Source organism: Trachemys scripta, chromosome 5 (genome assembly GCF_013100865.1).
Source record: "Trachemys scripta elegans isolate TJP31775 chromosome 5, CAS_Tse_1.0, whole genome shotgun sequence".
Classification (NCBI taxonomy): domain Eukaryota; kingdom Metazoa; phylum Chordata; order Testudines; family Emydidae; genus Trachemys; species Trachemys scripta.
The window spans coordinates 130,542,799-130,555,493 of NC_048302.1; the positions used below are offsets into that span (position 1 = coordinate 130,542,799).

Here is a 12,695-nt window from a genome sequence, read left to right on the forward strand (position 1 = left end):
GGGAGCCGGGAACGGGAGCCGGTCCGGGGTCGCGGGGTCGCCGGGCCGGGCCGGGAGCCGGGGTCGCGGGGCCGGGAGGTGCGCCGGGCCGCCGGGGGTGGTCGGCCGGGGCCGGCACCCCAGGGCCCGAGCCGACCCAGGCTGGAGCCGCCGGGGGCCAGCCTGGGCCGCGCCTCCTCCCCCCACACTCCCCCTTACCTGCTACAGGCTTCCCGCGACTCAAATGTTCGCGGGAAGCAGGGGAGGGGGCGGAGACTTTGGGAGGGGGCGGAGTTGGGGCGGGGGGCGTGGGCGGGGCTGGGGGCGGGGCCTGGGCCCTGGGGAGTGTCCTCCATTTGGAGGCACAAAATATGGTAACCCTAAGTACTGCCCTCACCACACTCAGTCCGTAAGACAGACATACAAAAATATCTGCTGAAGACAAGAAATACCCCCTAGTAGCTCTGTCAGAGATGGATAAAATGGAAAACAGCATAGTGTTGGGGTGAATTCTGGCCTCATATTACTAAGACTTCATTAATTTTATAACATACAGGACTGAACATTTGTTAGTATATTATGAAGTATCACAATAAAACTCAGTTGTACACCTCTACCTCAATATAATGTGACCCAATATAACACAAATTCGGATATAACGCAGTAAAGCAGTGCGGGGGGGCAGGGCTGCGCACTCCAGTGGATCAAAGCAAGTTCAATATAATGCAGTTTCACCTATAACGCGGTAAGATTTTTGGCTCCCGAGGACAGTGTTATATTGAGGTAGAGGTGTAATTGTAAAAATAAATGAACAAGATATATTTTGTGATGCAGTATCCTTGATATTTGTTTTATAATATTTGTTCATTTACCGTCTAAAATGTACGGATCATCTAGTTACTTGAGCAAATTAACAAGTGTCTAGTATATTTCTAAATGAAAATCACAACAAAGTCTGATATGTATCAGCAACATTGTCTCATCAGATGATGTTACATTTCCCCCCGCCCCCGATTTTTTTTTTTAAACTGCTGTTGGAGCTAGCAATCCACTTCTATCCCTCTGCTAATTTGGAAGCATAAAAATCAAAACTAATTTATATTCCCAAAAATACATCTAATGCTATTGAAACTAAATACAGAAGCTACTTTTATAAATGTAATATCTTTAAAGATTAGCATTTTAGTTTCAGACAACCCAAAATGAATATAGGATTTGACAATATCTTAAACTTCTTCTCTAGAAGCAAGTAAAACAGTCCTCCAGGCTGAATCTTTTAAAATTCAAGTGCCTGATAAAACAACTAAGAAGAAAACTGTCAACTTTGGATAGCAAGCTAAACAATGAGGCCACAGTGCAGATGTAAAATTGAAAAATCACATTTCAGATACATAAAATTAATTCAATTTAAAACGAGAAGAGGCCTATATTTTTATTTTACTTATTTCATAATTGTGTGTGTTTGTGGGGGGTGGGTTCAAGGATTTATTTCTAATAAAATATAGTTAGTAGTTTTATTTTAAAAACATTTTATAAACTTTAATCCTCAACACTTGGGCGAGAAATTATGTTCACAATTACACATCTGTGCAAATAAGGCACAAAACAGTTAAGTAAATTGCCCTGGGTTACACAGGAGGACTCTATCGTGGCCAAGATTAGGATTAAACATGTTTCAGAATGGTAGCCACGTTAGTCTGTATCAGCAAAAATAACGAGGAGTCCTTGTGGCACCTTAGAGACTAACAAATTTATTTGGGCATAAGCTCTCATGGGCTAAAACCCACTTCATCAGATGCATGGAGTGTAAAAGACAATAGCTGGTACATATACACAGTACATGAAAAGATGGGAGTTGCCTTACCAAGTTGGGAGTTAGTCCTAACGAGACAATTCAATTAAAGTGGAAGTAGGCTATTCTCAACAGTAGAATACCAAGGGAGGAAAAAATCACTTTTGTAGTGGTAATGAGGGTGGCCCATTTCAAACAGTTGACAAGAAGGTGTGAGTAACAGTAGGGGGAAATTAGTTTTTGTAATGACTCATCTACTCCCAGTCTTTATTCAGGCCTAATTTGATGGTGTCCAGTTTGCAAATTAATTCCAGTTCTGCAGTTTCTCTTTGGAGTCTGTTTTTGAAGTTTTTTGTTGAAGAATTGCCTGGTTTTTTTAATGTTATAATTCCTGATGTCAGATTTGTGTCCATTTATTCTTTTGCGTAGAGATTGTCCGGTTTGGCCAATGTACATGGAAGAGAGGCATTGCCGACACATGATGGCATATATCACATTGGTAGATGTGCAGGTGAACAAGCCCCTGATGGTGTGGCTGATGTGGTTAGGTCCTCTGATGGTGTCCCTTGAATAGATATGCGGACAGAATTGGCACCGAGTTTATTGCAGGGTTTGGTTCCTGGGTTAGTGTTTTTCCACTCCATGCATTTGATGAAGTGGGTTTTAGCCCACGAATTAGGATTAAACAGTTCCTCATTTCCAGTCTTGTGCATACATTCTAGATCATCCTTGTTTCACACTTCTATTCTTGAAGTCATTCTTTATATAAAGTGCATACCATAGAAAGTTTCGAAGCAGTGTTAGAATACTGCTGAATACCTGAATGTCTAAAACATTACTTATAAAGAAAAAAGTGCAACATAAAAGGGCAATTTAGAGGGATAAGTGTGTTTAAAATAAAAGACATCACAAATTAGACATCTACATTGACTGGGATAAAGCTCTATAATATTCATAAACATCTGTAAAAATATACGTTTCACTTTTAAAAAATGATAATTCATTTTAGATAGCAGAGTGTGGATAAATTAGATATAAATCTCATTTGGCAAACCATACCCACTAAATATACTGAATATAATAGTCTCTCTGGGTATTTCTATGTGCACATCTGTAATTCTGCCTTCTATTCTGGGCACAACAACACGACCAAAAATATCTTGACAAATTGGAGGAAGTAGAGTGAATAGCAAACAGAAATAATAGAAGATTGGAGGGATTTATTGCTAGCTAGATATATATTGGTATATAAATAAATAAAATGTACACACACACACTTGCACTAAAATTCCAGAGAGGGGAGGGAAGGCAAACACCAAAACACATCAAAGAGGAAGAAGAATGTTTTAGGGTGATGCCCAGCAGTATAATTATAAATAATGGGATGAAACTAAGGAAGTGGAAATAGACATATGTTTTGGATAGTGACATTTATTAGAGACTATGGAAAAATCTTCCATGGGAAGTAGCAGAAGCAACATCACTTGAGATATTTATGGTTAAAATGGACAAACACAATTGAAAAAGTAGTTTAAGGAAAAATCCTGTGTTGGCAGGGAAAGGTCTTTTTCCACTCTATTTGCTAAGATCTCAAAACTTGTAGATCAAACATTTGCTACCCTACAGCAAAACCAAATACAAAAACTTTTACATCAGAATTCTATTGCCCAAAGCACCAAATACAGAACAGCACTTTTTCCAAATGATTAGTTTCAATCGGTCACTGGTTTGTATCTGCTTTGCGCATATTTACCATTAGCATTCAAATGCATTTAAAAAAATGTAGTAATTAAAACAATAGCATCTACACCATGTAAAATACAGAACTTCCTCTCTCCTACAGTTGCAAGAATGCTGTTATTGTAATCAAAGAAAAAAAATTAAAAAGATAAATATTTAATCTTGGCACTCCACTGTCTGAAAATGATATATTTTTAAAATACCTAGGTAATTAGATTAAAAGTAATGAGAAATTTGTTCTACCTGAAAATTTTGTTTGTGTGTTTAGGCTTTTAAAATAATATATTTTTCCCATGCATTATTTTTAGAGCTGTTGATTAATCACAGTTAACTCACGCAACTAATTCAAAAAAATTAATTGTGATTAAAAAAATTAATCACAATTTATTGCAGTTTTAATCACACTGTTAAACAATAGAATAACAATTTAAATGTATTAACTATTTTGGATGTTTTTTCTACATTTTCAAACATATTGATTTCAATTACTACACAGAATACAAAGTTTATAGTCCTCACATTATATTATTAATTTTGATTACAAATATTTGCACTGTAAAAATGATGAACAAAACAAATAGTATTTTTCAATTCACCTCATACAAGTACTGAAGTGCAATCTTTGTCGTGAAAGTGCAACTTACAAATGTAGATTTTTTTTGCTACATAACTGCACTCAAAAACAAAACAACGTAAAACTTCAGAGCCTACAAGTCCACTCAGTCCTACTTCTTGTTCAGCCAATCGCAAAGACAAACAAGTTTGTTTACATTTACAGGAGATAATGCTGCCCACTGTAACCCATAGGATTATTTTGCTAGCTATTATATCCTACTAATTCAGCCAGCAGTATTAATTAATATATTTCTTTTTCTAATATTAATCCATTTTATTCTTATATTTTATCAGTATTAATTCCTTGGAATTTAGGATGTGTTGAGACATGTATTTCCTATAATAAGTTTTGTTGAAATGCTGAAATGCAAGAAGCCTACAGTCTTGTAAGATCCGCTATATAGCAAAAAGTATAATCAGTTATAAATATGTCAGCATAAATGCTGACAACCTTTGGCACCGATAAGAATGGTCCCTGAACTTTGGGGAACCAAAGGAGGAACTATCCACATCACAGGTTTATCCGGCTTCTACAACCGGTTGGTAATCGCAGGGTACACCACAACTTGAGGTCATCAAGAGAGCCTAGGTTGGAAGTTTTGGAGTGAGATAATTCTTATTAATATATTTAGAAAGTAAGTGTCATAATCCACTAACCCATAGGAGAAGGGTACCCATACATTTCTTAGGGTACGGAAACAAGATTTGGGTATAGTAGGTTGGGCCGATATTACATAGATCAGGATCCTGTAAAATACCTTGTAAGAGAGCTCTTAGTAGGCTCTCGCTCTTCTAGATTCTAAGTTCTGGTTCTAAGCTCTATACTCTTCTATCTCCTGAAGTTTCAGTTTCTGGGAGTACTTTACTCTAGAGACTATCTTCTATCACGCTATCAGCTCAGTTTATGCAGTATAGTATAATTACTCACCATTCCTAACCATCGGGGAAGCCAGCACCATCGTGTAATCGGGCATGTCAGGAGTGAGGCTGGTCCTTCACCTCCTATTACCTGGCTCCCAAGGAAGGGTGAGAGTATGTTAGGTTAAAGTACTTATAATAGAAATCTTACCAGCAGGAGTTTTGGAATTCTTTTACTGTTTTGCAGTTATATGTTCCATTGCATTCCTTGTTTTTATGTTAATGGCAATAAAGATTTTATCAATTTGGTATTGTCCTCAGTGTATGCGTTCTTGCCAAGTACCCCGAGAATCCTCTCCCAATATAGAACTCTCTGAGTTCTTAAACTCTGTAGTCTGAATTGGATAAGAACCTATAAATCTTCTGGTCCGATGCGATCAGTGGCGAGCCATAAAAATTTGCCCATCAAATTCAGATCAACACCGTTTCTTATTTACAATGTCACCAAAAAGTGAGAACAGGTGTTCATATGGCACTTTTTTAGCCGGCATTGCAAGGTATTTATGTGCCAGATACGCTAAAGATTTGTAAGCCCCTTTGTGCTTCGGCCACCATTCCAGAGGACATGCTTCCATGCTGATGATGCTCGTTAAAAAAATAATGCATTAAGTAAATTTGTGACTGAACTCCTTGGGGGAGAACTGTGTGTCTCCTGCTCTGTTTTACCCGCATTCTGCCATATATAGCAGTCTCGGATGATGACCCAGCACATGTTCTTTGTTTTAAGAACACTTTCACAGCAGATTTGACAAAATGCTAAGAAGATACCAATGTGAGATTTCCAAGGTTTAAGAATCTGAAGTGCCTTCCAAAATCTGAGAGGGATGAGGTGTGGAGCATGCTGTCAGAAGGCTTAAAATATCAACACACTCATGCAGAAACTACAGAACCTGAACCACCAAAAAAGAAAATCAACCTTCTGCTGGTGGCATCTGACTCAGATGATGAAAATGAACATGCATCGGTCCATACTGCTTCGGATCGTCATCGAGCAGAACCCATCATCAGCATGGATGCCTGTCCTCTGGAATGGTGGTTGAAGCATGAAGATACAAATGAATCTTTAGCACATCTAGCACATAAATATCTTGCAACACTGGCTACAACAGTGCCATGCGAATGCCTGTTCTTACTTTCAGGCAACATTGTAAACAAGAAGTAGGCAGCATTATCTCCTGCAAATGTAAACAAACCTGTTTGTCTGAGCAATTGGCTGAACAAAAAGTAGGACTGAGAGGACTTGTAGGCTCTAAAGTTTTACATTGTTTTATTTTTGAATGCAGGTTTTTTTTTTGTACATAATTCTACATTTATAAGTTCAACTTTCATGATAAAGGGATTGCTCTACAATACTTGTATTAGGTGAATTGAAAAATACTATTTCTTTTCTTTTTACAGTGCAAATATTTGTAATAAAAATAAATATAAACTGAGGACGGTGCACTTTGTATTCTGTGTTGTAATTGAAATCAATATATTTGAAAATGTAGAAAACATTAAAAATATTGAAATAAATGGCATTCTATTATTGTTTAACGGTGTGATTCATTTTTTTAATTGCTTGACAGCCCTACTTATTTGCCTTTAATAGAAAGTTTCCTCCTTGCAAGGGTTAGTTTACAGGTCCAACCTTTGGTGTTTTAGGCAATTGTTTCAACTGCTTCCTCCTTCTATGCATGTTGTCCATGGCAAAGCTTAGAGGAAACAAACATTTTTTGAGGTAATGTTGATGGGATTTTTTTTTAAATGTTCAAAACTATTCAGCAGTTTGAGTAAATCAATGGTGAATTATATCATATACTAATTGTTCTACAGGACGGCCACTTCAAAAAGTAAATATGATTGACAGTTAACAAGGTAGAAATCAGGGTTTCTCAAACTTCATTGCACTGCAACCCCCTTCTGACAACAAAATTACTACATGCTCTGTGTTACTCTAGAATCAGGGCCAACGTTAGTGGGTGACAAGCAAGGCAATTGCCCAGGGCCCCACAAAGCTAAGTTGCTCGGGCTTCAGCTTCAGCCCCAGTGGTAGGGCTTTGACTTTCAGCCTTGGGCCACAGCGAGTCTAATGCTAGGCCTGGTGACCCCATTAAAACAAACTCATGGCCCACTTTAGGGTCGTGACCCGCATTTTGAGAACGGCTGAGGTAGGTGGCTGTCAGTGAAAAGATAGCAACCACCTATGACAATAAGGAGTGTGTGAACCCACCGAGAGTTTTTGGCTGAGTACTGTTTTAGTGGTAGGAGTGGAGATTTGAAGACAGGAGAGATAAAAGACTGGAAAAAAACAAGACCAGAGAGAGAGAGGGGCAGAGGCAAAAAACAAGAAAGCCAAGAAGTAGCCTGTGAACACTGTGTGCCCCTGGAAAAAGCTAGAGAAAGAGCTTTTGGGTCTTTGGGCTGTAAACTAGGAAACTGTTCTTTTTGTTCTTGGTTCATCTTGTATTCAGAGGAGACAACATGGGATATTCCTAGTAAATCAACAAGACTGCATCAAAGAGAATATCAGACTCCATCAATTTCTACTTTCAACTGGAAGTTCCTCAAGGCCCCCAAATTTGACTAGTCACTGTTGTTGAAGAGAGGCAACAATATTTTCTTCTGGCTAAAATACTGGACTAGAAATGAAGAGATCTAGGTTCTGTTCCCGGCTGCCTATCGAAATATGTCTTTTTTTTTCTTATTTTTTTATGTTTCAAGGAGGAGAGGGTAACACTACATTTCTTTAGGGAAATCTGAATACTGTATATTCCTTAAGGAAAGGAACCTGTGACAGCATTTAAGAACCCTTGATATCCGCTTTTCAAAATTAACACACAAGATCTAAGGGTGAACTCTAGTGACACTAACTAAGATGTTAAAATTAAAATGTTTCAGGTTTGCAGCTAGAAATTGGGTATGTCCTCTCCTGGTATTGATCATCTGTGGAAGCTTCTGTCAGCAGACAGACTTTGTAATGTGTTTTTCAGTAAGAATATTCTTGATCATATTGCTTATCCGTGCATTTTTATACAGCTAAGAAAGATTGGTATAGTAATGACAAAGTGCAAGTTATCCTGCTGTACATGTAGTCTTTATAAGTACCATGCTATCAGTTCTTGCGATAATTATGTAACAATTAAATGTTCCTGTTCCTTTTGCAAAGTATTTTGTTTAAAATCTCTGTATTCGTATATAATTAGAGCTGGCTGATTTGACAGAACATCAAGGATCAAGTAGACATTCTCAGTGAGTAATATATTTCTGTCTCTGACTGCTGGCACAAGCCCTAGTAGTGCCAGATAGATTATTAATTAGGAACACTGGAAATGACTAGACTATTTTACTTACACACACACACAAACACACACACACTCAAATTATGAACAAATCAAATAATACTTTCCCATTTGAGTCCAAACCTGGGCAGTAGATAACATCCCAGTTGTACCTCTGAATCTTCACAACAACCTAAACTATGCTGCAATGCCTAATGTGGCAATATATGCTGTTTGACAGCACACGAATAGCCAGCACACAACCTATGAGGTCTCCCGTGAGATTTCCTGATAGTTTAAATCTTTCTACTACAAAAATAAGACTGATTTTGAGTAGAGAAATTCATTTAAGACTAGTTAATTAAAGCATTCCATGAGTTAATTTCACCCCAATAACTGTTTTCCATTAAAGAAGAGATTAAATCTGTGCAGTACGTGTATCCCAGTCCTTTGTAGGAATTTGCAATTACACTGTACCACTTTAAAATATATATTACTTGAAAATCATTTTGAGCATAATCCTCATTTTTATCATGAAAGCAACCTAGAATTCTGAATTTTCCACTTAAAATTGGATGTATATCCCTAAAACATAGTAATTCACACAAAACCGTCTCAAATCTGGAATACTTCAAGACAGAAGGCAAGCTTTACTTTCCTGGCACTGCTCTGTCTCCCCAAAGCCACCTTAAGATTTCTAAAAGATTTAAAGTTATTCCTCTATTGAGATTTACATAAGAATTCTATTTTTTGGGGCCTTCATAGACACACACTCTCAAAATCTCACATACTTGGTATTTCACAAAGAGCTTCACCCAACAGAAGACCACCAGAATAATTTTTGAAAGAAATAATTCAAAATACTGTACACAATGAAAATTCTTTTCCTGATAATTTCCCTGTTTTGGGATCATCTACACCAGGTCAAATACTGTATTTATATACTCTAGCTCTACAAGGGGTATACTTTCTCTCAGGCTTCTCTTGAAATACTATGAAATCAGTACCAACAGACAGGCAACTGTTATAAACAACAATCAATAACTTTAGTACAGTAATATATGCAAACAGCCCCATGACAATTTTTATTTAAATCTAATTTAGAGCAGATAATCCTAATCTGTGCAGGGAAAGAGTTTAGACTGGTAGGTCATGCTAAAAAACAAAAACAAACAAAAAAAAAAAAAAACCAAAAAAAAAAAGAAAAGCATCAGGTGAAGGAAATTTTACCTTCTCTTATCCATCCTCTATACTAATCCAGATGTTTAGGATCTCCCAAAACAGTTCAAGAACCTCAATTAGTAAGAAACTAGAACCTGCCAGCTCCCATCAACACATGTATGACAAAAGCCACATTCATGGATGTCTTCCCATCAATCCTATAATGGGTTTGACAAAGGTGTAAATGAACATCAGGTAGCTGCCTGAATAATATGTAGCAAGATGCTTACCCTCTGTCTGAGCATGACTAACCATTGATCAAGTCAAAAGCCCTTAACTGGCTCTGACACGTTTTTCCCCAGTGTAAAAGTAGGTCTGCCCAATCAATTCTTTAATCTGCTTCGAGGGAGTTGATTTGGACACTGCTTGGCCTTTTTTGGTTCTTAGGCGTATGACAATGTTTCTCAGCCTTTTCAAGAAACTCCTGAAAGAACCTGAAGACTGGAGCAGTGTAAGAAAGTTATTCACATTTAGTATTTTTCAAGCACCAGAAATATGATGGTTAAAACAAGTAAATATATGGTTTTATCCCAAAAAGCATACAAATTCAAACTGATAAATGAAAATCAAGCAGACAGGTCATGGAGGAGAAGAAGAGGGTCGGGAAGACAAAGATGACAATAGTAAGCACATGAGGTTAGACAGTAAGGAACTACAAAACTTTAAGGTTATGTTATTATTAATTATTATTATTATTATTTGTTTTGTAGTAACACCTAGGAGACCCCTCCCCCCCCACCAATTGACAAAGCCCTGGCTGGGATGATTTAGTTGGGGTTGGGTGAGCAGGGGTTTGGACTAGATGACCTCCTGAGGTCTCCTCCAACCCTAATCTTCTATGATTGTGCAAGACACTGTATAAACACAAAATGATGGTCCCTGTCCCAAAGAGATTACAACTTAAGTATGTTACTTCCTCCTCCCAATTTTCCCCCTTGCTTATATTTTCTCCCCCTAGAAAAAGGAGAGATAGCAGGAATGAATTTTTAGTTGGAATTTCAATATAGCCAAGGACATGGTTTGGAAAACAGATTTGGACAGCCTATTTCAAGAGTAAAGAACAGCATGGAGAAAGTAGAGCAGCAACTGAGAGAAGACAAAGGGGCTGACATAATTGTCAAAGCAAAGAAAGCAGAGAGAAATACAAAAGGAGACCAGCTCAGAAAGGTGGGCAGCAAGACCACTTTGCCTTTATATAGGAAAAACAAAAATTTTAAAACAAAAGAGTTTAACTCAGTTCGTTCTTTAAATATGCCTGCTTTTTCTGAGTCTGTGACCTTCCGGGCTAAGTCTAATCCCCACCCTATAGGAGTTTTGGGGCCTGGGGTATTGTCTCTTGTATGCCCTGGGGTCCCAGTGGGGCCACTGAGTGGGGAATGGCATAGGCAGTAGCATCCATGGGTGTCCAAACCAGGTCTGGTTGTCAACCCTTGATGAGATTTAGGCTGTATAGGTGCCCCTAATGCTGAAATACTTTGGATGGGAGGGGAGTGATGTGATAAAAAAGCACTTTCCTCCTCGTCTTCCTCTTTGCTGGAAAATGGAGGTGCCAAAGATGAGGTGGCTTGACAGGGTACCGGTGCACCAGAGATACATCGGTGATTTTGGCATTGCTGAGACCAGTAACTCTCTGTGGTGCAGGAAATGGTGCAGTCAGGGGCAGCTCTAGGCACCAGCAAAGCAAGCAGGTGCTTGGGGCAGCCCATTTGCAGGGGCGGCAGCCGGCAGGGAGACAGCATGGGAGCTGAGAACCAACAGGGGGCCCTGGGACCTGTAGTTCCTTGGTTAGCTCCCTGCCTATAGAGCCTGCCCTGGAGTAGGGAAAGAACTACATTTCCCAGCATTCCCCTGGCCGCTATCAACAGGAAAGGGAGGGGGAGGGAGTATGGTAGCTGAAACCTCATGCTGCAGCTTGCTGTGAATGGAGAGCTCACTGCTAGAGCAGGGTGGCACTGTGAATGGGGAACAAGTATGCCCAAGGAGTAGAAGGCTTTGCCCCAGATAACTCCTTCAGAAGACATCCCCAGCCTGGATTAGGGATACTGGTGTGACCTCACCTTGCAGCCCCCAAAGAAAGAATTGGGTGGACTAAATGGACAGTGCACATCTCTATCTGAAGCCTAGCAAGGAAGGTACGTGGATCCCACTAGAATTTAAAATGAAAAGTAAGGGAGGGGAGGCTCTGGACCTGGGCAGCTTTAGATACAGTACCAGTCACGTCGGAGGGTTTCCACTTCTGAGCCATGGAAGCAGAAATTGACTTTTCCTTTCCAGATTTAGCTAATATTCAGAAAGGGAGTCTAGCACCTGCCTTCTAGATTTGAACACCTCAAAATTCAGGAGTTCTCAAGCTCAATTTGGGCAGCTGTTTCTTCATTTCTACCAAATCAAATATACCGATCCACTGTAACTTGCTGTAGAAAAAGTAGGATAAAATTGAGCAAGAAAGGTTATTAGGACTGGAATTGCTATTTTCAACAGCCATTGCCATTTTTTTTTTAGTTTTATTTGTTTAAAAGGAAGACAGTGATATTGCATTGGCAAATTCCCCATGGAAACAAAGAATGGAACAAAAAAATAATAAAGACACCTCAACTTTTCGTCATTTATGGAGGACAGTCTTATAATATGCATCCAGATATCCTCCAATCACGCAAAATTGTTCCACTTTAGTAGAGTTCTGTAACCATATGGGAACCAATCCTGTCTGTGTTCTGTGCACATCTAAAATTCCTGCTGAATGACCCGCCCTGGGAACGAGTTACCAGTGACCCAGGGCTGGGGCGGAAGGAGGGTGCAGTTGGCGGGGGAGAGCCCAGGGCTGGGGCGGCAGGTGGTGCGGTTGGAGGGGGCAGAGCCCAGGGCTGGGGCGGCCCGGGGGGTGGGGTGGCGGGGGGGGCACTGGTGGGGTGGAAGGGGGTGCGGGTGGGGGGAGGCCCAGAGCTGGGGCGTCAGGGAGTGTGGGTGGGGGAGGGAGAGCCCAGGGCTGGGGCGGCAGGGGGCTGTGGGTGGTGGGAGAGAGCCCAGGGCTGGGGCAGCAGAGGGCTGCAGGGGGTAGACCAGGGCTGGGGTGGGGGGCAGCCAAATATTTTTTTTGCTCGGGGCAGCAAAAAACCTAGAGCCAGCAGTGCTGGTAGTTTTGGTGCCAAGGTGGCCAGTGCTGATAATGC

General features: G+C 39.8%; 1 protein-coding gene across 2 annotated transcripts in view; it reads right to left on the minus strand.

The window, feature by feature from the left end:
- The window catches only part of CTNNA2 (catenin alpha 2), a 760,050-nt gene that overhangs the window by 693,222 nt on the left and 54,133 nt on the right, over nucleotides 1-12,695 (minus strand). The gene's annotated exons all lie outside the window — the stretch shown is intronic.